Genomic DNA, 20,011 nt, shown 5'->3' on the forward strand with positions numbered 1-20,011 from the left:
TGCAGCTTTCTGCTCACTAGCGAACTTGCCAACGAAGAGGTACTCGGAAACACGCCCTTCATAAATGCCGCGTGCTGAAGGAAGCCGCATACAGGGAGGATCTGCAAACGAAATTATCGGCTTGTGTCTCACTCTCTCTCTATTTTTTTTTTCATATATTTCCAACGTACAGGCAGGGTTCTGTAAATGTTTCATGTAATCGGTATTAGCGAGACCAAAATTTTGCTAACTTGAGCCTTCAGTCATGAAACTCAATATAGACGAAAAAAAAAACTTGCTTTTTCGAAACTGACACGCAGAAATAGATGCAAGTGCGCTATTTCATTACGCAATTTGCTCATAAAAATTCACACAATGGTGCAAGGCGCATCGGTATGCATGCTGTAAAAATTTTTTATGCTACATACTTCCTGTTTTCGTTCCATGTGCGAGTCCTATGGGACCTTGGGGAATTCGATCACGTGGTATATTCTTCTCTGCCGTCCAAGTTGACTGAGTGCATGGTGGGTGTAGTTTTCCTGTCTTTTTCTAGTTTTTTTTCTCTCTCTGCGTCCACCTCGATAGTGGTGGCGTGTCCGGATTGAAGCGAACCGGGGAGCAAGTTCATGTCATACCAGCGTGCTAGTTTGTGGAGCAGTTTATTTAGTATTCGAGGAGCGCGTACATATGCATGTATGCCTATTGCAGCAACCACAGGAAATTCTTGCAGCAACCGGCGAGATATCCCTAGCGCTCACTGATAGTTTATTTTTTTTTTTATCGGTTATCACTGTTTCACGTTCGTCGGCGTTCCGACTCACCCGTGCATTCTAACAGGCACGCCGTTCGGGGGGGGGGGGGGGGGGGGGGGGGAGTTTTCGTTAATGCACGAATGGAGTAGCTCGGACGGTGCAAGGTATAGAACGAGGCCCAAGATGTGGCGCTTTTGAGGCCCGTATTATGACTGCCATCGAGTAGTCAGTGACAGGAAAAAGGAGGCAAGAATTTTCAGAATCGAAGCACACGCTGGGTGTTCTCTGTTCCAGCAGCCAAGCTGTACTTGTTATAGCATGTTGTTTGGCAAATAGTGTAGACTATTAACGTATGAAAATCATACCTTACTGCGTGCGGTGCTGTGCCCAGTTTCCTTCAGAGTGCATAGTTTTTGAAGAAAAAAATTGGAAACAGTCTGCAATGGGAAGAACTTATTATTCCGCTTAGGGAAAACAACTACAACAACAATAGAAAAAAGGATGTGTCCCGCAGTCTTTATTCTGGGTGCTGGACTAATGGTATTGTGCCTGCCATAGAAGCTTCCTTTGTAAATAAGGTTATGGCTGGAAAGTCCGTTTGACTGTTTGCCGCACGAACTTAAGCCTCTGCAGAAGGTGAAAGTGAAGTTTTCTAACTATGTTAGCTTCATGAGCGGGAAATTATCTGTGAAAGCTATTACTTTTCCTTTGTAGCCATTAGGGTATAGGCTTGGATGGACGTTAATGAGTAATTATCGCATTGTTTCAAATATTAATCTGCAAATTTTCTAGAAATATCAGTCATGGCACATAATTAATCTGCTCGTAGGCCCGTATTGGGCATTCGCATGCTGTCCACCTGTGCCCTTCCAGGAAAAAAGACCACCCTACACGCTAAACGGCGGGCGCGTTCTGCTTCGGGAAAGTCCTTCGCACCATGAGATGCGTCCGAGACCCTTCGGTTCGCAATATATAGAGACCCCGCCGCAATTCTGCGAAGACGTGTGGCTTTGCCTTATGACTACACCGGGTGCCGGCAAAAGGCAAGCTCGCTACAAGGAAGTCGCGTGAGAGTCTGCTCGGTAGAGCGGTGGGAAAATGCCCAACGCAGACATCTGGCGACTGCTGGCGAAACTGCGAAGGCGTACGTGCTCACTCCGATCACTCGGCGTGCCCAGCGGCCGATGTTGAAAGCAAGATCGCGAATACTATTGATTTATTTCCGTTCTCTTTTCAAAGCGCCACCTGAGTTGCTCTGAAGGATCAGCTATACCGTGTAGGGCCTTCATGTTATACCTCTGTCAAGCGTACAAAATAAAGTGCACTTACGAAGAGTGTCACTTGCTAAAAGTGCGCTCTAGCAGAGCTAAAAGGCTTAACATTAGCGCACTCGCCGAAGTAACCCCTCAGGTCCGAGTTCGTTCACAGTGAACACACTTTGAGGACCGAGCGCGCAGCCTCGCCAGCAGCGACCTCGATGACGATATGCATAGTGCATAGAAGAGCGCTCATCAGTTTATTTTACCTGCTATACAACTGTTGTTTTTTTAAATATTACTTCGTCATATCTCGAAGCGAAGCAGCACAACAAGGGAACGCGATCAGATTAAACTCCGCTGCACGCCGCCATCTTGTTTGTTACAAAAATTCTGTATAGTCTTGGCTGGTCTTGGCTTTCTTCTACTTCTTTTTTTAATTGTTAAAGACTGTTTTAAGCTCGTTTTATGGGCGCTATCACGTCAAACGACCAATTTTTAAGATTTATTTTTTATTTTTCATCGACCTATTCAAAATTTTTTCTTATTTTCTCTCGCCATTTTTTTTCACTTACTACGAGTGCACTTTGCTTTCCCGTCCAGCACCGCGTAGCCTAAAGTGCGTCACTCGGGATGCCGAAGTGCACTCCCTGTGACTCCACTTAGCTTGCGCGCTTGACAAGGGCATTGCCGACGAGTCTCGAGCGGATGATGGACACCGTTCTTGCCGACCTGAAATGGCAATCCTGTCTCGTGTACTTGGATGACGTTGTCATCTTCTCTGATACATTCGAAGAGCACCTGAGACGCTTGCGCGCTGTGTTCGAAGCAATTCGGTCGGCCGGTCTTTCCCTGAAGCCTGAAAAGTGTCACTTCGCTTTCGAAGAGTTGAAGTTTCTGGGCCACATCGTGAGTGCTAAAGGGGTTAGCCCCGACCCCGATAAGACAGCCGCCGTGACTGCCTTTCCTGTGCCCACCGCTAAGCGATGTGTGCGCCGCTTTCTGGGTCTCTGCGCCTATTATCGGCGTTATGTGCAGAATTTATCCCGGATCGCTGAGCCCCTCACCCGCCTCACAAAAGATTCCGAACTGTTCTTCTGGGGCCGGAGCAACAGCAGGCATCTGAAGACCTCCGAGCTCGTCTCCAAAGTACGCCCATCCTTGGACACTTCGACGAGTCGGCCGCCACTGAACTGCACACAGACGCCAGCAACATCGGCCTCGGTGCGGCCCTTGTGTAGTGGCAGGATGGTCTCAAACGCGTAATTGCATTCGCGAGCCGCACCTTGTCACGATCTGGGGCTAACTATTCCACCACCGAAAAAGAATGCCTGGCCATTGTGTGGGCAGTGACCAAATTTCGCCCGTACTTATATGGCCGCCCTTTCAGGGTCGTCAGTGACCACCACTCGCTGTGTTGGCTGGCGAACCTCAAAGATCCCTCGGGACGGCTTGCACGCTGGAGCCTTTGCCTTCAAGAGTTCGATGTCACCATCGTTTATAAGTCCAGCAGGAAGCACAGTGATGCCGACTGTCTGTCTCGTGCTCGTATCGAGGACAACCGAGCTGACGCCGACGACGATTCAGTTTTTCTTGGCGCCATCTCCACGTCCTTCTCATTCAACACCAAAGAGACGACAGTGAACTACGGCCCCTCATTGAGTATCTGGAAGGAAGCGCTCAGTCTCCCCCACGAATTTTCTCACGCGGACTGTCGTCGTTCTGTTTACGCGACGGCATCCTGTATAAAAAAACTACAGCCCGGCAGAAGCTGTTTATCTACTCGTCGTGCTATACGGCTCTTCGCGACGAAGTCCTGCAGGCGTGCCATGATGACCCATCTTCTGGCCATCTGGGTTTTTGTCGAACTTTGGCACGAATACGGCAAAAGTACTACTGGCCCAGGGTTGCTGCAGTTGTAAAGCATTACGTAGGAACTTGCCGCGAGTGCCAGCGTCGCATGACGCCGCCGACTAAGCCAGCCGGCCTACTGCAGCCTTCACACCTCTTTTTGGGCTAGTTGGTGCATACTTGAATTAGAGAAAGCCTAGCGCCAAAACCATGCAAACCACAAGGACGAACGACGACGAGACACAAGCGCTTTACTGACAACTGAATTTTATTGAAGCCAGGATGCAGCATATATAGGGTGAAGCTTCAAGGGGAGAGAAGGGTGGCAAGGAGAAGGTGAACAAAGGCAACATCGCTTCGCAGAAACGGGCGGGCAGCCAAAAATCACACAAGAAAAAGAAAAATTACATGATAACTGAATCTAAAAAGTTAATCTGTGAGGCAAAAAGAGATAAAGAAGGAGTACTGATGCACCTACAGCCAAATTTCTTTACGTAGAAAGCCTCCAGGCTAGCATGCGCAGTCTTATCTATGCTCTTGCCAAGAATCTTCGTCTCATTCAAACGCGCTTCGCACCCGTCGCAGCTCATTACGTGCGCAACCAAATGTGCGTACTTATCTTTTAAGTCTGATAAATTTCGGGCATGGTCCCCCAAACGCTCTTTGATGCAGCGGCCAGTCTGACCGACATTGAACTTCCTACAAGTTAAGGGGATAGCGTCGACCACTCCTACGGAACACTTGATAAACGGAGTGTCGTGCTTTATCTGGCAACCCCGCTTCCGCTGCCTCCCCGCTTTGGCCGCCTGCCCGTTTCTGCGAAGCGATGTTGCCTTTGTTCACCTTCTCCTCCTTTTCACCCTTCTCTCCCTTTGAAACTTCACCTTATATAAGCTGCATCCTGGCTTCAATAAAATTCAGTTGTCAGTATAGCGCTTGCGTCTCGTCGTCGTTCGTCCTTGTGGTTTGCATGGTTTTGGCGCTAGGTTTTCTCTAATTCAGTCTACTGCAGCCTATTGATCCGCCTCAGGTCCCCTTCCATCAAGTCGGCGTGGACTTACTCGGCCCGTTTCCGGAGTCCTCGCTGGGTAACCGCTATATTGTGGTTGCCACCGACTACCTCGGCCGATACTGTGAGACTAAACCTCTTCCCGGTGGTACCGCTGACGAAATTGCGACCTTTTTTATCCCAAAAATAGTGCTTCGTCACGGTGCACCCACCATCGTTCTGACTGACAGGGAAACAGCGTTCACCTCGGCCCTTACGCATAACCTCCTGGTTATGCGCCTGAGCGGTACCAGTCACCACAAGACAACCGCTTACCACCTTCAAACGAACGGCCTCACAGAACGGCTCAACAACACGATCGTCGACATGATTTTCATGTATGTCGACGCGGGCCACCGGAACTAAGACACCATCCCTTACGTCACATTTGCCTGTAATACTGCAGCCCAGGAAACGGCACGGTTCACTCCATTTCGTTTAGCATATGGTCGCGAAGCCGCAACCATGCTGGATGCAGCGCTGCTTCCAGCTAGCAATACCTCCTCTCTTGTGGGTGCTGCCCAATTCGTTCTTACGCGGAGGCAGCCCGCCAACTCGCTCGGGAGCGCATCCGCAACCAGCAAGTCCTCGACGCTCGGCGCTATAACCTCCCCCACCGAAATGTGCGTTACCAGCCCGGCGAACAAGTCTGGGCGTGGAGCCCAATCCGCATGCGAGGGCGCTCTGAGAAGCTTCTACGCCGATACTTTGGCCCCTACGAGGTGCTCCGCCAGCTCAGTGAAGTCAGCTATGAAGTTCTTCCCCAGGGAACAGTTCGCTCTTCTAGACGGCCGACCTCCGGAGTTGTCCACGTCGCCCGGATGAAGCCGTACCACGCTCGCTAGCCCCTCGCGCGTGTCTACACCGCACGACAGACATATGCGACTACCCTTGTTGTCTTGCCTCCCATTGCTGCCGCACCGAGTTGGTGTCTTTCAGAGAGGGGCAGTAGTGCCACACTACTAACTCCTATAGTGGCGCCGTATCGCGGCTAAACTGTATTACCTGGCAGTTGGCAAGCCTTGAGCCATCTCGGGGCTAGATGTTTTCTCGTCTTCATCTCTCGAGCTCCCTGCTGCCTTGCGCGTCCCAACAGCGTCTTGCGCGTATAAGTAAACCAGCCCTGCGTGCGTCAACCGTTTCTCGGTGACAATATATATATATATATATATATATATATATATATATATATATATATATATATATATATATATATATATATATATATATATATATATATATATATATATATATATGTGTGTGTGTGTGTGTGTGTGTGTGTGTGTGTGTGTTTTCTGAGCAACATATTAGGAGATTCTGCTAAGTAAACCTCGTGACAGGCTTTTATCGACTCTGCATAGATATTTTAATTCATGTTTTATGAGGCATGTTGTTAGAATACGGTTGAGATCGGGCTGCGTCGCTGATGAATCATATTATAATGCAGGCATTTCACATTACATTCGAATTGACGTAAATCTAAAGGGGATGCCATTGCACTTCGATGCGTATGAATTTCATTTCATACCCCTTTGCATTACACCGTGTTAGAACACGGTTGAGATCGGGCTGCGTCGCTGATCAGTCATATGAATTATAATTATATCCGTATATCACGCAATCCCCAGAAGCAATCCAGTTTTTGGGGTGTGCCCTCGTATATGCCACTCGTGTGAATAACTATAAGAGTATATTTAGATTATACCCCAGGGTTGCCCTTGAGGTTACTAAAGAAGGCCAGGATTCTGAGCCTAACCACGGACTTATAGAAGTGCGCAGATGGATAATTGTCCACCTGTCCAATCAAATACGTAAACATCCAATCCGAGACAGGTAGGAATGGTGAATGGGGTAGCATATTGAAGAGCTTTCAGAAAATGTGGCATTATGCGATCAACTTATTTTCCGGAGCTAAGTCGATAAACAGCACGCCAAAATAGGCGGCGCAAAGGAGAGAGCCCTGAAATTAGCTTTTAACGACGAGAACAGTTGCTACACATAAGCTAGCCGCGACGACATGGACTCTGTGAGGTTGCAAAGCCACCGACGCGCCTGCGGAAAGCTCTCACTTGTTTATGAAAGTGCTGAAGAGTGACAAAGATGAGATGAGTTGCCTGTTTTGTCCCATCTGGAGCTATGCGGCATAAGAGGATAGCGCTGGCGCACAAAGTGTCCTTCGTTTTTCCTCAATTCCGAAGGCAGCAACAGACCATGCAGAGATGGAGAACCGTCTGGGCGCACGCATTCAGTAATCGCTCATCATTCTCCAAGGCCGCTATGCGCTCGAGTGGCACCAGGCGGGTGTGTGCAGTCCTGACTGCTCAAGGCTTTGCTTAGTAAAACAGACAGCTTAAGGTCGCTGTGCCAAAGCACCGCTAGCCGCTTTCATTCGCGTCCGGCTGTTTAGCCTTTTCAGGTAATTCACACTAGTGGTACGCTTGTCAAATGGCAAAAGCCTCAGCTAAATGTTCCAGATGAACCTTTTGCAGCAAGGACTGTAGCCGATGCCAGACGTGTGGGCACCCTCAGAATACCGGAAGGAATTCTGCCGTAGTGTAGACGATTCTTGGCATGAATTTTTTTATGGCTTTATCGGATAGCGCGCTGTATTGGAGCAGACAAGAATTTACACCAACTTATAAAAGATTTGTCGTTGTAATCAAAACTTCTGATCATTGGTCAGTTTGGTTGCAGGGTACGCAACGCCACAAGAATTTTTTTTTGTTTTCTTCGCCCTAGACAACCACTTTCTCTACCCGGCATTATTCATTTCTGAGTGCATTTATGCGCCTGTTGGCTGCAGAATGGAACGTCCTTTAAACAAACCGAAGCCCTCAGATTCCTCTACGCTTTGTTGGTGCGTACGATCGATCGATCGATCGACCGATCGGTCGGTCGGTCGGTCGGTCGGTCGGTCGGTCGGTCGGTCGGTCGGTCGGTCGGTCGGTCGGTCGGTCGGTCGGTCGGTCGGTCGGTCGGTCGGTCGGTCGGTCGGTCGGTCGGTCAGTCAGTCAGTCAGTCAGTCAGTCAGTCAGTCAGTCAGTCAGTCAGTCAGTCAGTCGCTCAGTTAATCAATCAAGCAAGCAGGTAAGCAATCAACTTGTTAATTTTTTTAGTACAAGCTAGAGGATCTCCTGGCAAAAAGCTGCTTGCGCATCTTGACTGAGTGCAGCAAGCGAATACAAGCAGCAGCACACGAGCAGTACAGAAAAATATTTTAACTGCAATTGTCTCACATGTAACAGCTGTCCTCGTTAAAACAGGATCATATTTCACAGATATGCACATTGAGATAAATTAACAATCGCGCACGATAACAGGATGGAATGTCCAAAGCATAAAAGCAACCTTGCCCGCGCAAAGAAAAAATAGAAATAATAACCAAGTAAACAGGCAACTCTCTATAAGCGAAGAAACGGCATTATTTTCCCGCAGAGTATTTTTGCAGCCGTGTTTTTCTATAACCCACAGTATTTTCTAATGTGTTCAGAACAGATGATAGATTGTGTGTTATTTCCGCTTTATAATTAGTGCGGAAACGTCGTATGTTCCGTGTACCAATCGTTCTTGTGTGTATGCTAGTACGGTGCCCACCTAAATATGGTAGCCGGTTTTAAAAAAAAGCTATTGTGATAGATGTCGTCGAAAAATGAACTCTTCGAAGCAACTTAATATCGTTGAGAGAAAACTGACGTCAACCAATATTTTTAACTTTACCCAACTTTTCGGGACCAACTCGGTCCCTTCTTCAGGGGTGACTAAAGGGTGCCAGCAGCAGCAGCGGGGTGCTGCCTTGGCTCTCCCTTTGTTAGCACGGCATATCTCAAGAATCCTACCAGACGGACTTCCGTCGAAGATGTTTTCGTTCAAACTTAATATCGCATAATTGATCAATGCGGACATGCAGTGCATTTCTCTCTGAATCGGACTTTCCTGAACAAAGATTGTTTACATCGTTGCCTTTATACGATGCAAAGCCAAAAACAAAGGAGACACCTTCTTGTAAGGGATCTACTCTGGTTTCGAAATCTTCAAAATTGTCAATTTGGTATTGTACGTTTGTGCGAATGCCAAAATGGTTGTGCGTGTTGTCATTTTGCTCACATGCTAATCTTTATTATAATCATGTTTTGGTTATCGCCTTCAGCTTTTCTCGTTATCCTCACATGTACTTGCAGAACAAAAATGCAGGGGCGACCAAATGGATTCATGCGGAGGAAATCTGATAGCACTCTTCTTTAACTCGGCGATCTATTTCAGTTCTGGTTGTATTCCAACTCTTGTTCTATTCCAGTTTCAAGTCCATTCTCTTTTACTCTAAGACCTATTCAATCCTGACCTTATTCCGAATCCAGCTGCGCAACTACGCAAAATGTGTCACCGCTGCGGCTCCTCGTACCACTGCCGGCGCTGCGGTTAAGAGGTGCACCAGCGGACTGGCAGGTGGTCGCTTCAAACACGGCCACGGGGGTGGCTTCACAGGTTGGTCTTCCCGAGCAAAGTGAGAGGGAATACCTCCCGCGAGCCTAATTTTCGCACAGGTATTTCTTCGGGAGGCTGTATATTTTGCATGTAGGCCTGCTGTTGTCTGAGTCATTTTATTCCAAGTAATTTTCACTCTTTGTTGAGTCATTCCTCATCCAGCGTCTACCTCCTCTCCTCTTAAAAAGTAGGGAGGGGGGGCCGGGGAAGAGGGGTATGGTTGACAGGAGGCAAGTGGAGACAGACAGACAGACAGACAGACAGACAGCCAGACAGACAGACAGACGGACGGACGGACGGACGGACGGACGGACGGACAGACAGACAGACAGACAGACAGACAGACAGACGGACGGACGGACGGACGGACGGACGGACGGACGGACGGACGGACGGACGGACGGACGGACGGACGGACGGACGGACGGACGGACGGACGGACGGACGGACGGACGGACGGACAGACAGACAGACAGACAGACAGACAGACAGACAGACAGACAGACAGACAGACAGACAGACAGACAGACAGACAGACAGACAGACAGACAGACAGACAGACAGACAGACAGACAGACAGACAGACAGACAGACAGACAGACAGACAGACAGACAGACAGACAGACAGACAGACAGACAGACAGACAGACAGACAGACAGACAGACAGACAGACAGACAGACAGACAGACAGACAGACAGACAGACAGACAGACAGACAGACAGACAGACAGACAGACAGACAGACAGACAGACAGACAGAGAGAGAGAGAACTTTATTGATGGTCCTGAGGAACCGCGTTAGGGTGCCTCCCCTTTCAGGGAGTCCCCGTAGCTGTCGCGGGCCGCACCCACGTCGGGGTCGGAAGATTGTGGTCCTCCGCCCTGTCGCAGGCCCTCTGGACAGCCCGTAGTTGCTCTGAGAGGTCGCCGCTCTTAAGGGCTGCCTCCCAGTCGGATAGAGTGGTAAGCAATGAGCTGGGGCGTAACGCAGGGCATTGCCAGAGCATATTAGATAAAGAGCAGTATACGCCTCCCCACAGCCTGGACAGTGGGGTTCTACATTAGGCGCGAAGTGACTGAATCGGCCCCTGGAGGGGAACGACCCTGTTTGGAGCATGCGAAAGGCCGACGATTGTGGTCTAGTAAGTGCAGGATGCGGTAGCGGATACGCCCGCCGAGCAAGTTGATAATGTGCCAAGATTGCATGGAACGTGAGAAGCAAATCCCTGTACTGTCCTAAGTCGCCGCCCGTGAGTCCACCGGAACCGCCGCGGTGTGTAAACCTCGCGCAGTCATGGGCCAACTCATTGGCGTTAACAACTTCAGAGTGCGCATTGATTCTCATATGGGCCGGGAACCATTGGATCATATGAAAACCAGCAGCCCCCTCGCTGCCGAGGATGGCCGCCGCCTCCTTGGAAATCGAGCCGGAGGCGAACGCTCGGGCTGCAGACCTGGTCTGTAAAGATATTGGGACGTAGAGGGTCCTTCAGTGCTAGAGCTATAGCAACCTGCTCGGCTACTGTTGCAGAAACCTTCCGCACGGATGCTGAGTTAATGAGAGTGTCATTGCAGTCAACTGAAACTACGGCATAGTGATCAGAGCGCCCGTACTGGGCGACATCAACGAAACATGCAAGATTCGGGGTGGCCGCAGCCATTTTTAACAAGGAACGAGCCCGGGTTACCCGGCGCCCTACATTGTATTGAGGGTGGACGTTACGTGGCATGGGATCTACATGGAACGTATCTCGGACCATGGGTAATAGGGTCGCATTGCGCTCCATGATTTCCTGGTGACCACATCCAACGGATTCGAGGATGCGTCTCCCGGCTCGCGAAGATGAAAGTCGTATTATTTGGGCCACTCGTTGGGCCTCGATCACTTCCGACAGGGTGTTGTGCATGCCTGGTTGCATGAGACGAACGGTGCTAGTAGTGAGGGGTAAACCCAGCACGCGCTTGATGCTTTTGCGCATGAGGGCGTCGATTTTGGCCTCATCCCGTTTAGACCAGCGCAACGCGGAGGCTGCATAGTTAATGTGGCTCATAAGAAACGCGTGGTAGAGACTGAGGAGATTGCTCTCACTTAAACCCTCCCTGCGGTTCGACACCCGGAGGATAAGCCGAAGCATATTCTCCGTCTTGGAGGTAATGCGGGCTATAGTCTGCGAGTTGCCCCCGCGAGACTCTAGCGGAGAGAGATTCGAGCGAAGTGGAGAGAGGCAAATTGCCCTAAGCACCACCTAGCAGGTGGAGGCTGGTGCCGACGCTGCCGAGCAGTTCTAGCCTTCATGATGCTCTCGCATTAGAAAGCGCATATTTACGTCGGGACTGTAGCGACCTACTAAAAACCTTCCTTCTACCTTCCTGGTTATACGGCGCCTAGAAACGTCCCACCAATTTTATGCGCGCAGTAGTACTTGTGAGACACTACATTCGGATACAATCAAGAAAGAAGCGGCAGATGCGCCTCAAAGGAGGCCCTCCAGCCAATGGCACCGACCGATTTTCATGGCGCCATGGATAATCAGATTAAGCCGCGGGTAATCCCCTTTCATTCGCCTCCGCTGCGATGTCACGCTAGCGGGTGCAAGGGGATTAACCACGAAGTCATGAGAATCGGTCGGCGTCATTGGGTGGAGAGCATCCATTGAGGGGCACTTACCTTCGTCATCGAGTTGTATCAGACTACTGCACTTGGTAGTAATACGAGCCGGGCTTGTGATATTGGTATTTTGAGGTGTTTTATTTTTGTATTCGTGCCGGTTCGCGTTTATGTGCTGTGTGTGCGTGCGCGCAGCCCAAGTCACAGATGCAATCCAGGGCATTTCGCTATCCCAGCGGTTGCTTTGCTAGTTCGTTCTCGCTGTTTATACGCTTGTATAAACAAGCGTATAAACAGCGAGCTTAAGCTTGTAAGGAACTATAGATGTACTATTTCTGGTTTTCTATAGTGCAGTGTTCGTGCATACGCGCTGATAAGCGCGTGCATGTGGCTGTGAAGATTTGCCTTACAGAGTTTGCTGACGGGACCAAACATATATACATGCGTCGTGACGAAATGCGACGTGCAAACGCTACCCATTGCCTTCTGCGTTCATGCTGAATGTCTTACTATTTTTTTTCTTCAGGCGTTTCACGTTCCGCGCACTTGGCTTTCTCAGTGCCGCGCTGTCCACTGCAGCGTGACTTTGGTAACGACCACTGCAAGCTTTCCCTGTGTCATCTCCTTGCGCCTGCACGCACCATTATGAAGAAGGAAATTATTTACATTGAGGCAAGCGAACAAGCAATGACAGGACGAAGAAAGTGGGCTTCATTAGCTGGAATCGGTAATAAAATTAATGGACTTTTAAGTGACAAAGTCCCTCTGTGTGGGCACAGTGCATTGGGGGCACTGTGTGAATTTAGGCCTTCTAGTGCTTAACAAGCGTCTACATCTCAGGAGGAGAGCGTTGTTGATTCTCGTCACGACTGAAGTGCTGTTACCGCGTCCGGATTCGCACCCGCGACGGACATACAGACAGACAGACAGAACTGACGGACGGACGGACAGACGGACGGGCACTTTATTTCTGCAAGTCAGTTTTAGACCCTGCTGGGTCCCTGGGCCACTGCGCGGTCCCGCACTGCATCATGCAGGCCATGCCGGGACATGACGTCGGCAGCCCGAGTCACCGTAGCAAGCTGCGATGTCGGGTCTGCAGACGTGAGCAGGACCTCCCAGCTCGAGATGGCGTGCTGTCCCCGCGGGGGTGGGTCAGCAGGGCAGCCGAAAAGGATATGGGAGAGTGTGGCGTGGGGGTCACCACATAGGGAGCATGCAGGGGATGTGCCGCAATAGTGGGATAAAAGCTGAGGGGATGACAGAGAGCGGTTCTGGAGGCGTCTGAAGAGGATCTGTTGGGAGTGCGTAAGAGAGGGGTGGGGAGGGGGGTAAGTCCAACGGTCCAAACGGGGTACTTGCACGAGCTCCGCAAAGGTGGCACCCGCGACCCGCGCGCAGTAGCAGAACGGCATAGCCGTTCACGCACCGCGGTGGATGGCTCTAATCAATCAAACTGAACTTGGAGCCCACCTTCTTTGCGTGTATGAGGAAAGTCGAGTGCTATTCTGTGTGAACACTCGCGTCAGATGTTGCTATAGCAGTGCGCATGGCCAATCATGAGTGTCTCATTTGTTCAGCGCAAAAAGTAAGGGGTCCGGACAATGGTCGATTCGTTCCACACACTGCACAATCGTCCGCGTGTGCAGACAGAGTGACGTCTGCTAATGTACCGTCTAACGATTTTATCCTTACATGGCCTATGCAGCACTGCACATTGTGCGTCCACGATTCTGACTACTTGTGTTTCCTGAGCCTTTTTTTTTTGTCCCTCTACGGTGCTGTGTGCACTGACACTATGACAGACCCTGAGCGCTCACTCAAGAGTTTCAATTCTTCATCGAACCCACATGCCATTTCAGGCCTTTCCGAGTCCAGCCGCTTTCTGATATCCTCTTTCCTTCTTTGCTCCGGCCATCTCTGCAATGAGCGCCTGACTGAAGCGTGCCACCGTGCGACCAGACTTCTGGCGCATTCGCTGCAGGTCAAGCCTTGGTTTGTTGCATTTATTATAAGCTTATTGCACTTATATTAGCTTATTAAATTTCATTCCTTGTGCCTAACCTGCTTCAAGTTGTGAGAACGCCTTATTCGAAAATTTCGAAATTTCTGTGACCACATGAGAGGGACCGAAGTAAAGAAGCACGACCGATAGGCTATGTATCGAGCCCTATATATATTCTAGACTCAGCAGGAGAACGCCGTACACGGGGAGACAAAACGGCTTTCGAGGGCAAGCGTGGCAATGTAATCTCTGTCTTTAATTGCAGGTAGTGGCGAGGCATCTTGGAATGTATCCATTTCTTGACAATCTTGAAGAGCCAACCGTTTTCTGTTTATTTAGAAATAAAACTTAGTATAGCGGCGTGGATCGCAGATACAGCTATGTTTCATTGACTCGAGTACAGCTAAGCCCTACTGCGAGCTGTACAGAGTTAATGAGAAAACAATAAGTGCAACTATATAATTGTGCACAGAATTTTAGAATAACTTAGAAAACGAGTAATCTCGTTCATTTTAGCAGATAGAACATGTAATAAACTAGCGAAAATTCAAAGCAACACGCTCGCTGATTCTCTCTCAGACACATTTCTAGCTCTGAGCTGGAAGCAGCTACATCTACCGCCAGCTAATTTGTGGCCGAAATATAATATGAACCCGAGTGCAAGGATGGCTCGGGCATGACTCAGCCGATTTTAGAAATCACAATAACCCTCCGTGCGGTAGTTGCGCCAATCGCCCACTGTTCGACCGAGCTTGAGAAGCCGGCCTTCGACTTGCTGGCGACAGCTCTACGTTTCTGTTCATCGAACTGTGGGACAGAGTATGGGCTAAGACTTGTTTACCTCTTGATTCTTCGCGGGTGTCCTGCGCGTTCAAGCTGCGAAATTTAGTAACGCTATATACCCACGATCACAGATACAGAATGTCCTGAGTGATGTACTGAGGCGGCTGATTCGAATTCCGTTAAAGGCGAACTAAGTAGCGCAAGCTCTTTGATGCTCGAGCAACAGCGATATGTGAGTTGGCATGGTTGCTTATTGAACAAAAAAATTAGACACGAGGAGCACCCAAATACAGAATTAAAGGAGAGACTGCGTTAGCAATCTTCCTCTAGTCAGTGCGTATGCGTGTTCTCTTTATTTGCGGCAGGTAGGCCTAGAATACATGAAAAAATACCATGTACATTCCTGTGATTGGTAGTCAGTGGTTGCTGATGGGCAGTTGTCTTGATTACGCAGTATTTTTTTTATCCAAATGCTCATAACATCTCCGCATGATGCTTCCTCGGGAAATGGCGAGCAACAACCATAATTCACCTCTACCTTACCCCACCGCTCACTCACTTAACTCACTCACTCGCTCGCACACTCAGCTCGTTGTGAAGCTCCCATCGCAAATCAAAGCATCGACAGTCGGCAGCAGTAGATCGAAATTTGTCGTGTCTCATTCTCGCCTATGTTCCTCACTCTCCAACAGTGGACCAAAGAGAGCCCTTCTCCATCACCACTAGCTTAGCATTCATACCTGGTGCATCTTTCTCCTCTCCACTTTGCGCCATACTTCAAGGCACTGCTGCCCCCAACACCTGGGAGGCCGCACACCTAAGAAATGGCGTCGCAAAAGCCTGAGAAACGGATCTCTTCCTCATTCCCACGCTGATCAAGCGCCCAAGGCACGTCGCCATAAAGTGTCGTTCAACATGTGCTATACAAGTCCCGAGTTTCGCGCGTTCCTTAAGAAGCGTACACTTGGTCTAAAAGACTGATGGAATGGTGGAACACAATCCAGCTCCCTGCCCTCGCTCGCATCGAGCAGCTATAACTGCCCTAGAAATCCGGTGGGGAACTTTTTGAAGATAGCATAAAAGTTATTAGCAAAAAAAAATGCAAACCTGCGTAGGGGAGATCTGTGGATATCTTGATTGTTACAAAGAAATCCGACAACATATGAAAAAACTGTGCTCGTAAACTAGTTCCCGTTGAAAATTGCGCTTGTCAAGAATATCTGGGTAAGAGTTAAGGGAAAAAAATGACGTAAGGAGGGCGCGTGAACAGATTCCCAAGGAGCCGCAGTCTCCATCCCGACCTTCAAAAACCACTTCAAAGTTGCGATCAGTCTCAAAAAGTAGCGCATTGCCCTCAGTTATCCCGGAAACCGTGCTTTCATATCACATTAATGTCAAGATCGCGTGTGAAAATGTAGCTGCATGATAGCGGGTTTCATTCGTATCTCGCTGCATCGCTTGCAAGCGGGGCCTTGTTTTCCTACTGTGCTTGAAAAAGCTGCCGCACCACGCTGCCAGCAGCCGCATGAGAACAACCACCTCTCTGCCGGTGCTTTGAGCCAGGAGTGGTCGCTACTTGGCATCGGCAGGCCAAGCAGTCGAGGATACACATCAAAACGACTTTTTGAATGCACCATAGTTGGCAGGTTTGAAAGTACACATCTGGGAACTGGCCCACAACGTAGAGCGAGGCACTCCTTACAACATTCAAGTGTAGTGAACTTATATAGCTTCACTCCTGCAGTGGCGAACTATTAGGACGACCTCACCGATGCTGACTTAGAGAACGGCGCACTGCGGTGGATGTTTGCGACATTTACCCTTTCCCTCGGGGCTGGTCGAATTTTTTCGAAGCACGAAGGCGCATTTACAATCGAACACACTGTAGCGACCTTGGGGCGCTCGTAAACTGCATCGGCGCACACCGCAGTACCTCATTCGCGCTCTCTAGTCAAGTGTGGGAGAGTATAGTTCACCATGCTCGGCTGATCGGTCTGGCAAGGGGACGGGCAGAGGAGGGTGAGGGAGGAGCGCCATTCCGAGAATAAGCGCAAAACACTATCTTTAGTTTTTGTGTTTTGTGCATCGGAGCTGCAAAATGCAGACATTAAACAGGTGTAGTTCCGAAGGGCGACAGAACCCGTCGCGACCAAGGAACAGCGCCTTTTTCCTCACACGGAGGGCAACGCCTTCTCCAATACTGCCGGTAGCCGAAAGTGTAGAGCTCGCCTCATGCCTGAGAACATCGAAAGAGTTGAAATCCGCAAAACATGACAGCGCAATGTAAATGCACGTTCATACTGACGGTTTGCGGACGTCGCACGACAAGTTCAATCGATTCGTTACGCTCGCAGAATCCCGGACAAGTCGCGAGTGGTGATCGTAACGAATCGACCAAGCCTGGTCGCACGACGTCCGCTGCTCGCTAGAGTGTTAGCAGACAAGGCTCAGACGAATGTCCAGAATTTGACGTAGACTTCCGCGACTGGGATGAACGCCCTCGACCCAGCAGTGTTAATTGACGCACGTACGTCGCAGGCCACCAGACCTAGACGAGGCCTGCGGTCCAGCCTGAGGGGAGCAGAGCTCAACTTCCCCCATGCACGTAGTGTATGCTGGTTGAGTGCTGTGTTAGCTCGTTTCTCCTACCTTCTGCACTGCCCAAGCCGTGCGGCCCAGTTGGTTGTGTTGAGGTGAAATCCCAATAGGCGGGAAAGTCGCACGAGAACAGAGGTGTGAGCAGAGGTTCCTCGTGCATGGTGCCCAAGTCACAGGCTTACGCCACTTTTCAATACTTACGGCCGTGTACCGGAACAGTTTCGACAAGGGCTGATTCTGACAGAACTTCGGATGTTAAGAATTTCGAACCCGCCGAAAAGGCTCAAATTCACGAACATTAAAGCACGCTTGACTCGGCCGCATGGCTTAGTATTTAGCTTTGCCGAATTGAACTGCCAGTCCATTCCGACGATGCTTTCAGCAGCCTGGAATATTGCAGTTGATTAGAACGGAGCACGTTTTTACTAACGTTGCTGAAAACATGTTGGGCGAACAAGAGTTGTGCAACTGCAATTAGACGGCATTGTAAAGGATCGGCGGTCGAATTTCGATGGCGGCGAAATTCTATAGAGGCCCATGTACTGAGCGATGTCAGTGCACGTTAAAGATCCCCAGGTGGTCGAAATTTCCAGAGCCGTTCACTACGGCGTCCCTCGTAGCCTGGGTCGCCTTGGGGCGTTAAACCCCTATGAACCAGTTCGTCTTTGCGAAGGCCGATCTGTAGCTTTCGGGCTTTCAGGATATTCCTGAACAGACCGCGCAGCACTGACATCCAACTGCACACGGGGGCTTTGGCGCTTCAACGTCTCGCTGTACCGTGCAGTCGAGTACGCAAGAATTCACTTTCCCGGACTTTACCGAGACATTAATTCGGCGCTTGTCCACTACCCGGTTTGTGGAAACATTTCGTGCCCGTTGCTGCCACTTGCTGCCTAACGACTAGGACGCATGCCAAGAGCCGTCTCATTTGTGAAGACTCGAAAGCTGCGGTCCGAAAGACAGCTGCCACGTGGAGCCGGAAAAAAAAAAAAAACCTTTGAACGGCGGGCGCAGCAGCAAACGAGCAGACGCCCAGCGTTTGTGTCGTTAATGCCCTTTCATGTTTGCAAGCACAATCCCAGGCGTCATTTTCCCGTCCTTCGTTACTCCTTCAAATCTTCGGGCGACATTTGAGCTCTACTCATACGCGGGGGACTCTGCTACGCGCAGCTAACTGCCGGCGAAGCCAAGGTCCCAATCAGCGCGAGTGAAGCCATGGAGAAAGCTGGCTCCGAAGTGAGCCTCTTCCGGAGGGACCCGCGTACCGCCGACTGGGCCCTGGTCGGCAATGTGCAGTTCATCGTGCTTCTGCTGTCCTCCTACGTCTACATCGTCACGATCGGTGGTCCCCGTTTCATGAAACGGCGGAAGCCGTTCGACCAAGTCAAGCCCGTCATCGTGGTCTACAACGCTTCCATGGTGCTCCTTAACTGCTACTTTGTGTGGGCCTTCCTGACCAGGACATACTTGGGCGGCGGTTACAGCATCATCTGCCAAGGCATCGACTTCGACGCGCGCGACGAAGCAACCATGAGCTTGCTGACCCACTGCCTGCTGTACTTCTGGGTGAGGGTTGCCGACCTCCTGGACACTGTGTTTTTTGTACTGCGCAAGAAGCAGTCCCACGTGTCCCTCCTCCACGTAGTCCACCACGTCCTGGTCGTCTTCAACGGCTGGTACGGCCTCGCCTATGGATCCGACGGCCACGCCGCTTTCGCCGTGATCTTCAACAGTTCTGTGCACGTGATCATGTATTCCTACTACTTCCTGTCTCTCCTGGGACCCTCTGTCCGGAAACACCTCTGGTGGAAGCGGTACCTGACTCAGCTGCAGATGATCCAGTTCGTCATCCTGATTGTGCACGTCTTAATCCCGCTCTTTATCGACTGCGGCTACCCAAGGATGCACATCTTAATCGGGCTTCCGCAGGGCTTTTTCTTTCTTATCATGTTCCTCCGATTCTACACAAAAGCCTACGGCGACGCGAAGAAATCAGTCAAGAATGACTCCGGTAAATCTAAGGTTAAATGACGCTTGGCGTGAGCTGATTGCGTGCGTAACCGTCGCCCCTTTGTTTCTGGTAAAACACCGTTGCTGGTGGCCGAAAAGCAAAACGCGACTGACTGCCTCTGTTAGTTCATGCATGCAAAGAAACTGGTTTGTCGCAACGCCATTATGGTTGTCAGGCTGGACCCTGTCTTTCGTCGCAACGCTCTTAATTTGAATCACTCAGTGCGCGCCCCTCATTCTCATCAGAGTTGCCGCAGCGGACATTGTGGAGAGGTCGATACGTGATCAGTGACCGTCGATTCGATTGCGTGATGCTCAGATTCCGCTTAGCTAACGCGCTGTCCCGGGATTTTCTCCTTTAGGTGTTGTGAGTCAGCTTGCGAGATTAAAACTAAAACAATATCAACGCAGGCTATAGTTGGTGTAACTCGGGTGCGGCAGAACCAACGAAAAACACGAGCAGCGGTAGCGGGAGGACACAGCACAACGCTGGACTAAAACTGATGGTACGGAATTCAAGCGGGCACAATCCAGATGACCTGAGAGTGCATGCCGGTCAAAAAAGGAAAGAAAAGAGGGCAACGTGTAGCATCCTCAAAACGCCGGTTTTCCAACAAAGACGTTTTCATTCAGGAAAC

The 20,011-nt window shown here is 50.1% G+C and overlaps 1 pseudogene; it reads left to right on the forward strand.

Moving 5' to 3' along the window:
• The first annotated feature begins 18,526 nt into the window (after nt 1–18,526).
• Nucleotides 18,527–19,757, forward strand: LOC144127601 (very long chain fatty acid elongase 7 pseudogene; annotated as a pseudogene).
• Nucleotides 19,758–20,011: the final 254 nt, after the last annotated feature.

The sequence above is a fragment of the Amblyomma americanum genome, chromosome 4 (assembly GCF_052857255.1).
Source record: "Amblyomma americanum isolate KBUSLIRL-KWMA chromosome 4, ASM5285725v1, whole genome shotgun sequence".
Classification (NCBI taxonomy): Eukaryota; Metazoa; Arthropoda; class Arachnida; order Ixodida; family Ixodidae; genus Amblyomma; species Amblyomma americanum.